This window comes from Octodon degus, unplaced genomic scaffold, assembly GCF_000260255.1.
Source record: "Octodon degus isolate 3935 unplaced genomic scaffold, OctDeg1.0 scaffold00103, whole genome shotgun sequence".
Classification (NCBI taxonomy): domain Eukaryota; kingdom Metazoa; phylum Chordata; class Mammalia; order Rodentia; family Octodontidae; genus Octodon; species Octodon degus.
In genome coordinates this window covers 1,481,711-1,499,454 of record NW_004524679.1, presented here as the reverse complement: position 1 = coordinate 1,499,454, position 17,744 = coordinate 1,481,711, and positions in this window count along the sequence as shown.

The window sequence follows — 17,744 nt, the reverse complement described above, 5'->3', positions numbered from 1 at the left end:
ATATATGACATGTAATTCAATTTCCTATAGAATACTTGTTATGATTTAGGTGTAAAATGGTAAAATGTTTCCTAAAATTTCTACAAATTGAGAGGTTGGGATTTCCTTAAACTTACTTAATTGAAATTTTATGCTCTAACATGTATCAAGTAAAACTTTTATAATAGAAGAAAGTTGTAACAGAGATTAAATACTTCAATCAAAAAAATAATACTTAAATAGAAACATAATAGTTGGGCAATCAGTTGGCAAAACACAAGCTTTCGTGCTTTTAAAATAACATAGATAAACAATTGTTTGCATATTACCATAACATTAAGTCATGTAATGTTGTAATATTTCCTACAGTTTCAAATTTCCAAAGCAGACTGTTTTGTAGCCATGCTTTAAAAAAAAGTTACATAGTGCATAAAAGTATTACTCATACAAGAAGAAAATATTCAAGAGTTTTATACATACTGGTCAGATTTATAGAAGACAAAGATCACCTCAAAACAGTCTAAGAATTTCCTCAAATAATATGAAAACTGTCGATAACAGTCAAGTTCATCAGGAAAGCCAGAGACCCAGCTCAGGCCAGGCCTGTGTGTGGGAGAGCACATGTTCTGTTGTACCTGACAGATCCTTCTGAACATAACCCAGGCCTGGCTTGTGAGTGAGAACATCCACCCTGCTCTTGGGAACCCATCCAAACCCAGCACAGGGCCTGCATGTATATGGGAGAGCTCCCGCTCCGCAGCATCCACAGCATCCCTCTAGATTCCGTCCCCCTGGCATACAGACCTTTTGTGAAACTCTGCAGCTTAACTCCCTGCAGAGAGGCTAGGGGTTAGAACCACCCAGATAATCCAGGAGCAGCACATCTTGCCAGAGGGGCACAGCATGTTCTCTTCCATATGCTGCAGCATGAAGTAGCTGGGCACAGCAACCACACCCAAGCCAGGCATATCAGGACAAATTCAAACTTCATAGATCCACACCCAGTAAGCTGAGACACTTTGCTAGACCAAGATCTATGAGAGCATACTCCCTCTTTCTCTCTTAATTGAGAATGGAAGCAAAAGGTAACTGCTGTGAACTAGACTGAATGACCAGGATCATGAAGGGGAGGTAATCAGACAGAACTTAGTAACACTAAGAAATACAAACTCCTAATTTAAAATCTGCTTATCTATACATACATAATGCTCTTTTACTGCCTAAAATATAAAGACATTAGTTACAAAAGTTTTTAAACTGCTTAAAATCATTACTCATTATTAGTGTTCTTAACTGCAGTTCCATAAATACAAAACTATAACAGCCTTACCCAAGTAATCTGTCTTGGGTAAGAATTTCAGTAGGGGCTAAGGTATAAATGCACCAAAGCCATAACCCAAAGGTCAGAGGACACTGCTATACAAAATGACAAAGAGAAGAAGCAAAATGCAATCTCCCGCTCTGAGCCAACACAGAACAAATACAGGAGACACTAACACAGAAGAAATAGCCCACAGCTGAAATGTCTGAATTAATAACCTCTCCAGTAAAGAAACAACTGAAGAAAGGTATGGATGAACCCGGATAAGAAATAACCTCTGAAATAGAAAAATATTTCTCTGAAATAATAGCATCTGAAGTAAAGAATCAACTGCACAAACATATACAGGAAATCAGATCAGAAATAATCTCTGAAGTAAAAAAACATATATAAAGGACAAATATAATGAAAAAATTAATAACGGTTTCTAAACAGGACACTGATAAAACTTTAGAGGAGAATATAAAAACGATGGAATCCTTAAAGGAGCAGAATAGGAAAGGAATAGATAGCATGAAGCAGAGACAAAGAGGTATAGAGAAACTAAAATCTCAATCATAAGCATGCAAAACCATTAGAATGGAAGTGAAGACGGATTTCAGACACTGAAGACACTGACAAACAACTAGGATGCAAGAAAAAATAATTCATTATCTGCAGATAAAGTTGAACAACATGAGAGCAATAGACATCGGTGAGGAAGAAGTCAATACAAATCATATAAAAAGACTATAGGCAGAGTTAATAGCAGAAATCTTCCCAAATATGGGGAAACAGCCTGACATTCTGGTAATCAAAGAATATAGAATTCCAAATAACATCAAGCCAATTAAAAACACACCCAGACATATAGTAGTTAAGAGCCAAGAAATCCTGCAAAAGAAGAGTACACTAAAAGCTGCTAGAAAAAGGAAACAGAACATGTTTAAAGGGAAAATTATCAGAGTAACAGCAGACTTCTCCTCACACAACATGAAGTCAAGAAGAACAGGCTACCATGTCTGCATCTTACATTATGAATAACTGCTATGAAAACAACAATACACAATATATTAATTATTGTAACTATCCTACTAACCACTTTTGAAACTGTCTCATTGCTATGTGTTTCTCAATAAAATTAATTAAAAAATAAATAAATACACTAAAACCTTAAAAAAAAAAGAGTATGGAGCAGAATACTTCTAGTCCTCTATGAAAAAATTTCCAAACCAGACTACTCTACCGTGCAAAACTCTCTTTCAATTTTGATGGAGAAGTGAAATATTTCCATTACAAAGAATAACTAAAGAATTTCAAGATGACAAAGACAAAACTACATAGATTACTGAAGGATATTCTAGAAAAGGAACAAAATGACTACTACTACACAAATGAGAATGGAAAGAACCTACCCAATAGAATTAACACAGGATAAAAAGTATAAACAACAGCAGGTAAATAATATGTCAATCATAAGCCTATTCATCTCAATTATAACCATCAATGTAAATGGACTCAATTCACAAATTAAAAGAAATATAGTGGAAGTGTGGATTAGCAAGCAAAATGCAACAACATGCTGTATACTAGAAACACAAAACTCATAAAGAAATTCATAGGCTGAAAGTCAAAAGATGGAAAAAATACTACTATATTAGCAGAAATGAACCAGAAGTTTGAACAAATGTACTTAGTGGACATATGCAGAGTGTTCCACCCAACCACAGCTGAATAAACAATTTTTTCAGTTGCACATGAGACATTTTCTAAAATATATCACATACTAGTGCATAGATTATGCTTAAGTATATGCAAGAAAACGTAAATTATCCCATGCATATTATCTGACCACAGTGCAATGAAACTGAAAATAAATGACAAAAGGAACCAGAAAAAAATGCATAAACAAATGCAAATGAAAGGTAACTAATAAGTACCCTAATGTTGCACGTCAACGGTCTAGAAAAGGAAGAGCAAATAAAGCAAAAGGCTAAAGATGGGAGGGAATTAAGATTAGTGCACAAATTAATTCAAATGAGGCAAAAAAAATAATTCAAAGAATTAACAAATCAAACAGCAGAATATTTGAAAGATTAAATAAAAATTTTATGCCCCTAATGTTTGATATTTAGACTGATAGTGAACTACCAAAACCAGGGAAAGACACAAATAAAAAAGACTGGGAACATTCTCCCTCATGAACATAGATGCAAAAATTCTCAGCAAAATCCTAGCAAATAGAATACAGCAAATCATCAAGGAGATTATACACCATGACCAGGTAGGATTCATCCCAGTGATGCAAGGATGGTTTAACATACACAAATCTGTAGATGTAATACACTATATCAAGAGAGGGAAATCTGAAAACAATATGATCACCTCAATAGATGCAGAAAGGCTTTCAACAAAGTCCAACACTAATTCAATTTCTAAGTCTTAAAGGAAATTTTAATGGAAGGCCTACACCTCAATCTGAAGAAAGCCATGTATGACAGACCAATAGCCAAAATAATTTTAAATGGAGTACAACTTCAAAATTGTACTCTGAAATCAGAAAGATGACAAGAATGCACTCTATCACCAATCCTATTCAATATATTTCTGGAAACATTAAGTAGAGCCATTAGAGAAGAGAGAGAAATAAAAGTATTAAGAATAGGTAAAGAAGAAGTTATACTGTCATTATTTGCAGATGATATGACACTTTACTTGGAAAAGATTCCACCAAGAAGCTACTAGAATTAATGCACAAATTCAGTAGCATAGCAGGTTACAAAGTTAGTACCCAAAAGCCAAGAGCATTCATCTACACAGATAACAAACACACTGAGAGGGAAATTAGTGAAACAATGCCTTTTACATTAGCACCATGGAAAATGATGTATCGTGGAATTAATCTAACTAAAGAAGTCAAAGATCTATTGAATGAAGATTAAAGTACTCTGAAAAAAGAGATCATAGAGGATTTCAGAATATGAATGGTTATTCCATGCTGCTGGATCGAAAGAACCAACATTGTGATGATGGCCAGACTCACAAAATTGTTATAAAGTTTTAATGCAACGCCTATCACCACCTCCAACATACCTCACAGACCTACAGCAATTATTCCTGAAATTTATATGGAACCCAAAAAGCCAAAAATAGCAAAAGCAATCATGGGCAACAAAGACAAAACAGGAGCTATTACAAGTTGTGACTTGCAATTACACTACAAATCTAAGGTGATAAAATCAGCATGGTACTGAAAAAGATAGACATGAGAATCAATGGAATAGATTATAAGATGCAGAAGCATGTAAAAACCCACTCAATCACCTTATCTTTGATAAAAGGGTCACATTTGCTTACCCAAAGAAAGATAGCATTTAACAAAAGGTGCCTGCAAAACTGTCTCTCTACATGCCAAAAACTAATACTTGATGCAGGTCTATCACCATGCACTAAACTAAAGTCAAAATGAATTAAAGATCTAAACATTAAAACAGAAACACTATCGCTTGGAAGAGAAAGTAGGAGGAATTGTTGAAGATACATCGGTAGCGAAAAAGTTCATGAACACATATAAAACTGCACTGCTAATATTTGAAATAATTAACATCTATGGAATCCTCTTATTGAAAAGCTTTTACCAATCAAATGAAATTATCAACAGAGTGAAAAGTCAACCCAGAAACGTGGAAAAATTCTTAATCAATAAGCACTGAGACAAAGGTCTTCTACCTAGAATTCATAAAGAACTCAAAACTATTAGGATATCCAAATTTAAAGACCAAGTAGAAAAATGGGCATTTGAAATGAACACACACTTCTCAGAGGAAGAAATGCAAAAATCTAATAAATACATGAAAAAATGCTGCACATCACTAGCAATCCGTGAAAGGCTAATTAAAACAACTCTGAGATACCATCTCACCCCACATAGTATGGTTATCATAAAGAAATCCATTATCAACAAATGCTGGAGAGGCTGTGGGGAAAAAGGAACACTTCTTCACTGTTGGTAGGGGTGTAGACTAGTGCAACCATAATGGAAATTAGTGTGTAGATTCCTTATAAAACTAGGACTGGAAATCCCATTTAATCCAGCTATCCCTCTACTGGGAACTTTCCCAAAAGAATTGAAAACCTCATATCATGGTGAAATATGTGCACCTATGTTTATAGCAGCACAATTTGTGATAGCCAAATCTTTGAAGCAACCAAAATGCCTATCACCTGAGGAATAGGTGAAAAAGTTGTGGAGTTTCTATACAACTGATTATTACTCATCAATAAAGAATGGTAAGCTCACACACTTTTATAAAAGTTGATGTCACTTGAAGATATATTCCTAAGTGAAATAAACCAGACCTGCATGTGCAAATATCATATAGTCTCCCTAGCATAAGATTTCAAAAGAAGAAATAAAAATTGAAAGGTTTAACACAAGTAAATGGACAACGATTGCTTAAGGATTAAACAATGAAGAGAGGTCGAGGAGAAAAGCTAGGAAAAAAGGCAGGGGCAAAACCATACTTTTATATACAGAAGACGATTAAGGCAAAGATCCTGAGAATCTCCATCAGGTGTTTGAAACTAGGAGTTAATTGGTCGGACTTTCACCCTCACTAACTGTAAATACTGATACCTATGAGCTAAGAAACTGCACTGAGGAGATCAGTGTGTAATGGAAGGGTCATGTTTTGAATGCCTGTCATTCTAGTCTTCTAAAAGCATACTGCTTCTGATGTCATATACATTACTGCTATACTCTCTCTCAAATAAGTGTTTGTTTAAAAACGAAAGAGGTAATTAATGAAAACAAAAGACAAGAAAAAAATACCATAGGATTGTCTTGATATAATGTTGTAGATGGTTAAATTTCTAAATTTTTGTTTAAAAATATGTAACTTTATTTCTCTTTTTCACTACAGTATTTACTTTTTATTTTTGCCATTCTGAAGTGATTTAAAATACAGTATATCAACAACCTCTAGGAAATAACTTTTCCATGTTATGTTTAAAGTATTTGATGTTCATACAGATTATGATGTTAAGCTCAACTGCCTATGGTTTAGGGTAATAATATCATTAAGCTTCTCTTCTGCAGGTTTAACAACTTAAGTTGGAAGACCAAAAAATTAGAGGAAATGAAGGGCTACAGGGTTATCCAAGATTTTGGCCCTAGCCCTTCAATGTCAGTGAGTACTCAGGATATAAGAGAACCTGTACCATAACATCTTGTAACACAGTTGTGTCCCAAATTTTCTGATCAAGAATATTGGGCCACAGAGGGAAGTGATCAACGATGTAGAGTGTGCCTAAGGAAAGTCACCTGGAGGGAAAACATTCTCTCAGTCTTTCACAGAAAGCAAATTGGTCAAGCAATGTCAGTGACACATCCACCTGGCTGACACTGACAAAGGATCTACAAACTGTTGTACAGGGTTTCATGTTAAATCCTGAGGGGATTGTGACTAACCTTGTCAGATACAAAAGTTAATTTTTTTGTTATATAGGTCTTGCTTAATCTTGTTCTTAACCATCTAGCAGAAAAGTATATACATGAGGTATAAAAAGTAAAGCCATATCAATGTGCTGAGCTGCAAAAGGCTCAAGTCAACAACTTCTGACAGTGCCAGACCTGCAGATAACCCACTATTATTATGGTCTACTGGACAATTGTGGATTACTTTGCTAAATTCATGCACCTACAATATATGAATGACAGTGGAAAACTCAACATAGAGAAAACTAAACAAAAAAGAAATGAAGGGCCATTTTGTAGTATAATATATATATATATATATATATATATATATATATATAAGCATAGATATACAGCTACTTTCTCTTAGTTTAATGAGAATAAAATTTGTACTAATAGTGTTTAGACAAGATATCATATTTGCATCTTGTACTATGAATAGCTACTATGAAGACCACTATATGCCTTATATTAATTATTGTAACTGTGCTACTAACCTATTTTAAAACTGTGTCATTGCTATTTCTTTCTCAATAAAATTAGTAAAAAATATGAACAATGTTTTAGAAATTAAATGGGCTTTTCATTCCATAACTATATTTGATCATTATGATACTATTATACATATGTGCATTAGAAACATCACATTCTGTAATACAAATATATAAAATATTTATATATCTGTTAAAACAAATGTAAAAAAAAGAAACACCAAAGATGATTGTATGATTTTACAGGTCAGAAAGTAAGTCTAGGAATGTTTTTTAAGATGTACACAATGTCAGAAGGAATATATATGACAAGATGTATGACTCATATTTCAATTCCCGTATAAATACATACTAGTCTGCCTAAGTGTTTCTGACCCAGGCTATTTTCTTTACTGGTCCTCAGTAGCTTTCTTTGCCTGTATTCCCTATGTGAATAATTTGAAAATATTTCATATGCATAGTCATTATGCTTATTTTTTTAACAAGAATCAAACTCAAGACCTTGTGTTTGCCCGTCTGGCATTGTTCCACTGAGTTATATCCCTGGCTCTTTATGACTATATTTAATGAACCTACTATATGAATTATATGCTTTTCATTGGTATAGTGTACTAATCAATTCTTAGCATATGACAAAATTATAGGTGTCATATCATTGAGTTGATATCATTTGAGAATCTTAAATTATTATATACAGTTTTTTTATAAACTATTTAGCAAACTGTATAAGATATATTAACAAATTTACTGGCAGGCCAGGGATATAGTTCAGTGGTACATCACCTGCTTGGCAAGGACATGGTCATGAGTTATATTCTTGGTGTAAAAAAAAATTAATAAAATAAAATAAAACAAATTTTATAGGCAACTTTGGACACTGCAGAAGTAGGCTAATATCCATGGCAATTTTAGATTCACTTACATTGAATTCAAGTCAAAATCATTTTCCTCATGGAATACTCACTTAATTGTGTAGTTTCTGGTCTTAATCTGTAAGGTTTCTCTTATTCAACTTTCTTAATAAAGTCTTCTTACTTACATTTCTTAAACAAGTGTTTTGAGGGGGCCAGGGAGATGGTCCAGTAGAATAAGTGTTTGCCTCAGTTCAATCCCTGGTTCCACAAAAAAAAATAATAAAATAAAAAAACAAGTATTTTTTGTTAAAATTCCCATTGAGACTAAGTTTTTATGATTAACTCCATGAGAATAAGAACTTCAACATAATGGATGCTGACAGGGAGCTAATGGACCATGAGCTTACTTGGTTGTCTTTCACAGGAATATTAAAATATCAAGGAAGCTTTTAGTTTGAAATACTGATCTTCCTTTTGTGAGAATAGAAAGTACTTGTTTTGAAAGGAAAACCACCAGATAAGTGATATACATATTATTTTTTGGACAAAACAAATAGAGAAATTTCAGTACAAAATTCCTTGTTATAAAATCCATAATTGATTATCTTATCCATTTTTAGTCATTGAGCATACTGGGAATAAAATCTCAGCACTTATTGGAAGATCTTCTATAACAAAGGGAAAATGTGGTGTTCATTTCTAAAAGAACTTCTTGTGTCAATACCATCTGGCTAAAGCTATCACAAATTTACAATATATTTAGAAGGTCTTGTAATCCTTTTCTGTTATTATCATTTATAAGAAAGAAAAATCAAGTTAAATAAAGGAATATAAACAGGTTTAAATCTAAATTGAGAAAAAATTCTAATGCAATAAATTATATTAGGAAGAGTCTTTAAAATATTCATTGAGTAAGTCATATTAGATTGATCAGGTTGTTGGCAAAAGTTACATAGAAACAAATTACAATAGATGAACCTATGCATGTTTCAATTGGCATGTAATTTATGAGTGGCAAGTAAATAAAGGGAAGAATATCACTGAAAAAATCACTTTAATATGAATATGCATATAAAGTTGCTGAACTTAGAAAAATATAATGAGGGTAGGACTAAATACTAATCATGGGTAAAGATGTAAAATAAGGTACAATCAGAATTAAAGTTGATTTATGACCTACTATGACCAAAACACTATATTTATGTGATAAATCATTAAATTCCTTTAATACTACAAAAATATTCAAAAACTAATTTACACCTATCCTGGTGTGGCAGGGCACTCATATAATTCCAAAACTTGGGAGCCTAGTGAAGGAAGATTGCCCTGAGTTCAAGGGCAACTTGGGCTACAAAGTGTGTTCAAGAACAGCCTGAACTACGCAGTGAGACTGTGTCTCAAAAAAAATATGCACACACACAAAAAGGTACTTTATAATCGATAAGAAATGATTCTTCATTCCTAAAATAAAATGCAAAATTGATTGAATATGTTGAATATTCAAAAGAAAAAGTAAAGAAACTCAGCTAAAATAAGTACCCACAGATGAATGCAAACCCTAGAATGTAGATTCAGGAGTATTGCAACCATTTCTATGGTTTCAGATTTCAATAAAATATATAGCTGATTATAGTACAAGTGATATATTTAACCATTCAGTTTATTAACAAAAGATCCTCATAAGAATGTAATCAAGTCTTAATATCAAAATTATAAAATAAATCACTGCTCCTCAATTTGAGCCTCTGTAACTACATTTTTTCCTGCTTTGCACTGTACTAGACATTATACCAATTTTTATAAATCTGTATTACTCAAATTGACTGAAAAATGACCATAACACCTTTCCATTATATCTCACTTGCCTGAATTTCACCTCTTCAGAACATCCTTATCTTAGCCTGGACAGGGATAACTCCCCAGACATTTTAATCAAAACTAATCCATACAGCATTGTCTGATATCTGTCAAAGGGTATGCAGAATACAACTATTCATTCAAAAGAATAGCCATGAATTCATTCTGCTTTGTCAAATCTAGCATAACTTCATCATACACTTGACACAATCAAACTAGAGTTTTGATTAAATCTCTGCATCAAGAACAATGAGATGTGTACTTGTAAGCAATAAGCTAGTGTATTATGATAGTCAAAAGGACTGTTTTGATTCTGATATCTCCAATAAAACAAATTTCTTATATGATCTTCCATTGCCCATTCTTTAAGAAAACTACAACTCTTGCCTCATTCTTTGTTTATTCTTTTATTTTCATAGTATGCTAATATAATGTTTACACTTTTGCAAGTATATAATCACCATCTCAAACAATAAACAGAGGTAAAAATTCCCCTTATGCATGCCCATGTTTGCAGAAGGGCTTTGGATTTTAGTATTTTTTACTTTTTTTAAATAGGGTCTTTCAGGGCAGCTGAAGCTGGCCTTGGCTGGAGCTTATTTTAACAGCAGACAATCTTACTTCTCCCAAGGGTTATTTGACAATTTTGGCAGAAAGCTTTTATTGTTCCAACTGGGGAAAATATTTATGAATAAAGACTTCAGATTCCAGAGATTGACAAAACATGATACTTAATGATGTTTTTCTCTCATTTCTGACCTCTGACAATTATTGACCTGTACATTGCTGGAGGTTTACCTTTCAGTACATATCACCATATTGTTGTCTTTCCCTCAGCATGCTGTTTACCTGAGTTTCATGCAAAATTTTAAATTCTTTTTACTTTTATTCACCATTTATATCATATAATGACATATATATATGAAAAATATATGAGTATGTACATATAAAGTTTGCTATATTCACACAGCAATGGAAATTTTCATTGATTTAGTTTTTATAATTTAATACATATTTTGTGCAATTTTTCATACTCTTTCATTAATATATATTTCATTTCCAGGTAAAGTTTCAAAGATAGAATAACTGAGTCACATGCTAAGCATTTATTTAATTGTATAATAAACTATTCAACAGTTTTATAGTGGATATAAAAGATTTGAATTCCAAAAGTGGTAATGAAAGTTGTATTTGTTGTATGTTCTACTCAGTGTTTGGTTTTACCATCACTCAAAGTATTTTTTAGTCATTCTATTAAATATTTAGTACTACCTCATTCAAGATTTAACTTTTGATTTACAAATGGGTAATGAAAATGAACATTGTATCTCATGCTTTTTTGTCATCTTCATTATGACATTTTTTGGAAAGTTTTCTTTCACTCATCCCAAATTAGGATTGTCTGTCTATGTATTAGCTTTTCTATTGTTGATTATTTAGAATCTTTTATTATTATAAATATTGTTCTTTGCTGGGTAGGTAATTTACAAGGACTTTCTTCCCACTTATTTATTGTTTTCATTTTATGTGATATTGTGCAGAGGAATTTTTAATTTTGAAAGAAAGAAGACGTTATTTTTACCATTGCTTTTTATTTTGTGTACGTGTATTGGAAACAGGGCTGAGAAAGGATTAAGTTGCTGACTGTTATAGTTTGAGTTTAGTTGTCTCCCCGGAAGCTTCTTGTAAGTCATGGGGCAGACCCAGCTTGAGGAGCAGCAAGTGGCTTAAGGGGCATGGCCAGAGGACCAGGGCAGGGCTTGAGGAGCAGGACGAGAGATGCACAAACTGTTAAACTGTCAGCATGCCCTGTGCCCCCTCTCAGGCCAGCAGCCTCCCTTACAGGTGCAGAACCCATCATTCTGTACACAGCAGCACCCCACCCTCTCCCCCAAACCCTGTAGCATGGGGTGGCAGTGTCTGTGATTGAGACCACCTTGGACAGAGAGCAGATGCTTAGAGAAGACAGAGGCACTGATGCTCTCTCCCAAGCAAATAAGGCTCCAACACTTGCTATGTAATTCAGGCTGTTTTAAACTATAAAACCTCTGGGCTAAACAAACCATTATTTCATTTTGGGTGTTGGGCATTTGTCCCAGCAACAAGAGAAGAGTAGCTAAGACACTGAACACAGTACCTTCTGGATAATAGCCACTGAAGACAAGATAAGGATTCAGATAAAAAGATTTAGATAACTCCTTATTCTAGAGTAATAAACTGCCAACCTTTGAGGTAAGACAGTAGTTCTAACTGGTAAAAGTTATTGCCTAAAAATGTCTTTATTCTGACTTTTCAATCTCCATTTCATCTTCCTGCCTTTACCTCATCTGTTCCCTTCACTTTCCCTCATACCTCCCACATTTGTTTGAAATTCAATAAATACTGGTTGACCATAGAAATCTTTGTCTTAATTTAAAGAGACTTCTGACCTTTTTGGATGTGAAAAACCACACTTTCATTTTGTCTTTATTTGACACTTTTGTGTAAGCTCATTTCTAAGAACTAGAGCTTGATCAGTGCACAATAAATGTTACACAAACACAAGGCCTACTAATTTTACAAAATAAGGGAAAAGTTGCATCTAACTTGAGTGCATAATTCACAAAGATGAAAGAAATCCTTTGCAAAAGTAGAACAGAAATATTTGAGGGAATGAAAGACAAAAATATAAAAGTATTCATCATTCACCACCACGGATAGCCATTTGATAACCAGCAATAAAATATGGAGGAAAAAAAGGTTACAGCACTCAGGGGTTCATGTGCCAAAAAAAAGTTAGAAAAGCTTTTAAGTGGCAATATGACAGAGGAAAAATGGGATCCCCTGAGATCTTTTCAACTCAGAACTCAAGTGTTAAAACATACAAAATTTCTGTTTTAGAAAAAAAAAGGAGTAAAGTGTAACCAAGAAAAAGAACAAAACAAAACAAAAAAAAAAAAAAATAAACAATCTCAACAACTCCACAGGCACGTCCATGAATAGAAGGTCCCATTGCACTTCCAGCTACAAGGAGAGATCCAGAGTCAGACAAAAAAGGGCAAAAAGCTCTTAAGCCTCATCTTCAAATTTTCAGAAACTAATATGTGTGCTAGTAACACAAAGTTTTGAGTTTAAGCTGGTGGGAGAAATATAAAGACCCAAATGCCTGTTTTAGAGGAACATGATTTCAATCATGTTGGAAGGTTCAAGATACACCCTAGCTACATGCCAAGTGGCAAATTATTGGCTTACAGAGCCACCATGAAATAGAAGTGTAAGAGTAGAGAGAAATTACTGCATTCAGTGTTACAGCAGTAAGCAGCAATGTGCTTGCTTGCCTCTGGCCCTGGGCACCATGCTGTCTAATGCTCAGGGTTGCACCAAAAAGTACACACAGCAACCTTGTACCTATCCTTTCATTCATCCGAGATTTCCACTCTTGCATCATCAAATGGTAACAGGGATTGCAGCCAATGATTGAACTCTATGGGCATGATAACATACACCTGTAATCCTAACAGCAGAGGAGACATCTGCAGATTCCTCATTCACCAGAAGAAAAAAAAATGTGCTTCAATAGGATTTGAAAAAATATCAATAAATTACAATCAATTCTTTAAGATGGGTGATAAGGTACTGCGTGTGCATGAAGCTAGGGGGTAGGACATGGCTCTTGCTACAGCTAGAACAAAGGAATCAGTAGGGAGTTAGAGCCACAACAAAGTCCTAAGCATCACCTACATGTTCATCAAGATGTAATATTTACTGAAGTTATATTAACTCTTACAGAGAGATCATGCACTATTACAAGAAAAAGAAGGACTGAGTAAATGACAAAAGATGTAAAGGTCACTGAGAATCTCACAAGGGAAAAGAAAATGAAGTAGTAAAAGTTCTTAAGACATGATAAGAACAAAATATTGTTTATAGGTAAAAGGTTTTTATTCCTTCTAATTTTCATTATAAGAGAACTGTTAGTTGGCCTACAAAAATTTATGATGAGTCTAAGTATAATTACAAACTTAAAATTTTTAAAGGAGCTATTATAATTCAAATATGTCAGAGTGCATTTGGATTTTATAAAAAAAATTTTCTTTTGTCTGTTAGTCATCTTTCCAATATGCAAACAATTGTTTTGTTTGAACCCCATGATTTTATGTTTTTCTTGCCTCTTTAAATTTCTAAAGCTTTTGTGTAGTACTTCTGGGAAGACGGCAGAGTAGTGAGCAGTACACCAAAAGCCTCTTTTAAATTAGATTTCCAAACACTGGAATATAAAGAGAGAAAAAGAGGGAATAAAGTGGGTCCTCTGGTCCCAGAAAAGATCTGAAAAGCAAAAACAAAACAAAACAGAACAAAGCAAAAAAAAAAAAAAAAAAAAAAAAAAAAAAAAAAAAAAAGAAAGAAAAAAGAAAAGAAAAAAGAATTGAACTCTACAGAGAGAGTGAAGAGAAACTTCAACAAAGAAGAAGGAAACTGGTGGTACTTTCTCACTGAGCCCAGACTCACTCACGGCATTGGAGGGCAAGTTGAAACTGCAAATTCACAGCGACCACTGACAACGCCAGAGGCTTCCACAGAGAAGCATACCAGTAGAGTGCAGTAGGTGACACAGCAGTTTGCTCTGGCTGTGAGTTGTCCTGATTAGCCTTCTTCCAGTAGAGGGCACTTAGGCAAAAGCCAGTTTGGAAAGGGACCTACTGGGCTTGGGACACAGAGCAGCTGCTAGCTCCACCTAGTGGTTTTCAGCCTAATTAATCAACAGCAGGCACTTGGACTGCAGTGGGGTTGGTGGGTATGTTTCCAGCCCCACAATGGAAGACCAGCTCGAACTTCAGTAGAAATAAGGGTGTGGGCTCACTGGGATCACCTTGAAACATTCCATTGAGGTACTGGTGGGTGGCTTGCTAGGATTGACTACCTTGGATCTGAACTCTATGTGGCCATGTTGTTTATCAGTGATAGCACAGATACACTTTTTTCTTTTCTTTTTATTTTTTTATTTTATTTTATTTTATTTTTGTTGGAATCAGGGATTGAACAGGGATTGAATTCAGGCCCTTGTGCTTGCCAGGCTAGCACTTATTCTACTGAGCAATCTCCCTGGCCCCAACAGATACACATTTAAATAAACATTTTTTTCTTATCTTATTGTATTTATTTTGTTTTCTCTTCTTCTTTTCTTTTTTCTTTATTGTTCTTGCTTGTATATGATGGTGAAGATGGTTTCTATAATTCTGTTGTTGTTTTGTTATTGTATTCACTTTGTCCTCCAGCCTTGCTTCAAAAATCTTTTTCTTCTCTTTCTCTATTTTCTCCATAACCCTTTATAAATTTTCTCCCATGAAGGTAAAATTGCCATATTCATGGCTTATTTAATGAATAAGACTTTCTGGTTTGTTTTGGACTTTGTTTTATAGCCACAAATATAAGTCATACAGTTAAAGGTGGTAAATTAGTAGTTACCAAAGCTTGGCATGCTCTATGTTGTGTTTGATCTTATTGTTATTGAGAATTATACTACATAAGCTGATGGACCATAATTGCTGTAGCCTGTTGTACTTCCTGGTAGACCAAGACTGACATTGTCTAAAGGTCATAAAAAATACTATAGTGCAGCACCAAAGAACCATGAACTCTGCAAAATGGAAAGCAACTTCTCATGCCCAATTGATTGAAGAGGTAAGATCTTTCAACAGACTCAAAACTCAAAATCCAACTATACCTAGAAGATACATCTGAGATCTAGTCATTTCTTAGTGTCGCAAATACTAGCTAGCAATAAAACTATTTACCATAGACATGTTAAAGCATAGACACAACAATTAAACTAAAACTAAAGAACTAGAAGACTATTAAACAAGATGCAAGCACAGACATCCAACTCACCAATAGCAAACCCAGGAGACAATGAAGTGACACAACCAAAAGGAAAACCACTGACTCAAAAGCCACCCACCTGACAAATAATAATTACTATGAAGACAACAATATACAATGTATTAATTATTTAATGGTCCTACTAACCTGTTTTGAAACTGTCTCATTGCTATTTCTTTCTCAATAAAATTAGTATAAAAAAGGGAAAAAATCACCCACCTGGACTCTGAATGTATAACAGGGGAAGTATTTAAGCAGGTGAAAATGTTTTAGAAAAAAAATCAGTGATAATTTATCAGATAACTGCAGAGATGGTAACTGTAATGCAAGATATGCATAGTGACTTTAGAGCAAGTAGAGATAAAAAATATGAGTTTATGAAAATGATAAAAATCCTTTATGCACTACATAGGAAAGAAATGTAACCCATGAAAGATTCAAACAGACATCTAGGAGTTTGAAAATTCCACCTAACTTCTAGGCAGCACAATGAACCAATGTGAAGACAAAATCACTCATATAGAAGACAGGACTGTGCTTAATGATGACAAAAAAACATTAGAAATTTTGGGCCACGGAGATAGCTCAGTAGAATAAGCACTTGCCAGGCAAGCACAAGGGCCTGAGTTCAATCCCCAGTTACACCAAGAAAAAAGAAAAAAAAGAAACTCTTCTAGCAGCTTCTAGATGGTGAATATGAAAAATAACATAATATTTATTGTAGTCAATGAATAAGAAAGAGATAGCAGAGAGAGCTTAAATCACTTGTTCACAGACATCATGGCAGAAAAATCCCATGACAGGAGAAAAGAATTTGACAAACATTTAAGTAAGGCATTTTGAACTCCATATAGCCATGATCACAAATAATCTACATCAAGGTATATAATAGTGAAGATTCCAGAAATTCAACACAAGAACAGAATATTAAAAGCTATTACACAAAAGAAGAAATCATCTATAAAGGAAAGCCCATCAGAATCACAGCAAACTTTACAAGTCAATCATTCCAGTCAAGGAGAGGTTAAGGAATTATTTCAAACCTTACAAGAAAACAATTGAGATGGACCACAAAACAATCTTTCAAAACTGATGGAGAAAATAAGAAATATCTATGACATAGAGCACATGAGGAAATTCATGAAAATGAAAACAGCATTCCACAGTGATATGAAGGACATTACAGAAAGAGAAAATGAGGACTACAAGTCCATAAACCTGAACAACATACATCCATCAGACAAGGCAAACAATTATGCAGAGGGCATAAAAGGAAGCCAAAAACAGAAAAATAACATTGCAAGAACAAGTCAATGCATACCTGTTATAACTCTCAATGCTAATGGTTTTCAATTCCTAATCAAAAGCTGAGTATTAATGGTCTGATGTTCCTTCAGGGGGCAGAACTTCTTCTCTGAGACTCAAGGACAGTCAGAGACCAAGTCTATGTTCGCAAATGCTTTCCCAGGTCAATAACATTGGGATAAAGAAGCAGCATTGTTTAACTTAGGCATATCTTCTGTCCATGCCAAAGCAGGTGCTGTCTTGCCAGCCATTAGGCAGGGTTTGCAGGAAGAAGCTTCTGTGCTGGAATGTTACCGCTTCTGACTGCACTGACTGGGCCACAGAAGTGTGTTCTCCTAATAGCCCATAAGGGAGCTAAGGTCCTACTATTAAGTACTACTGGACTATATTGAATTATTTTGTTGAAGTCACACACCTACAATACATGAACATCAATGAAATTCCCATTTCTGACAAAAGTAAACAAAAAAAGGGGATATAAATGAATGACCAGGAGCCAGGGAGATAGCTCAGTGGAATAAGTGCTTTCCTGACAAGCGCAAGGGCTTGAGTTCAATCCCCGGTTCCGCAAAAAATAAAAATTAAAATTAAATAAATGAAGGAACATTTTGAAGTGAAATATA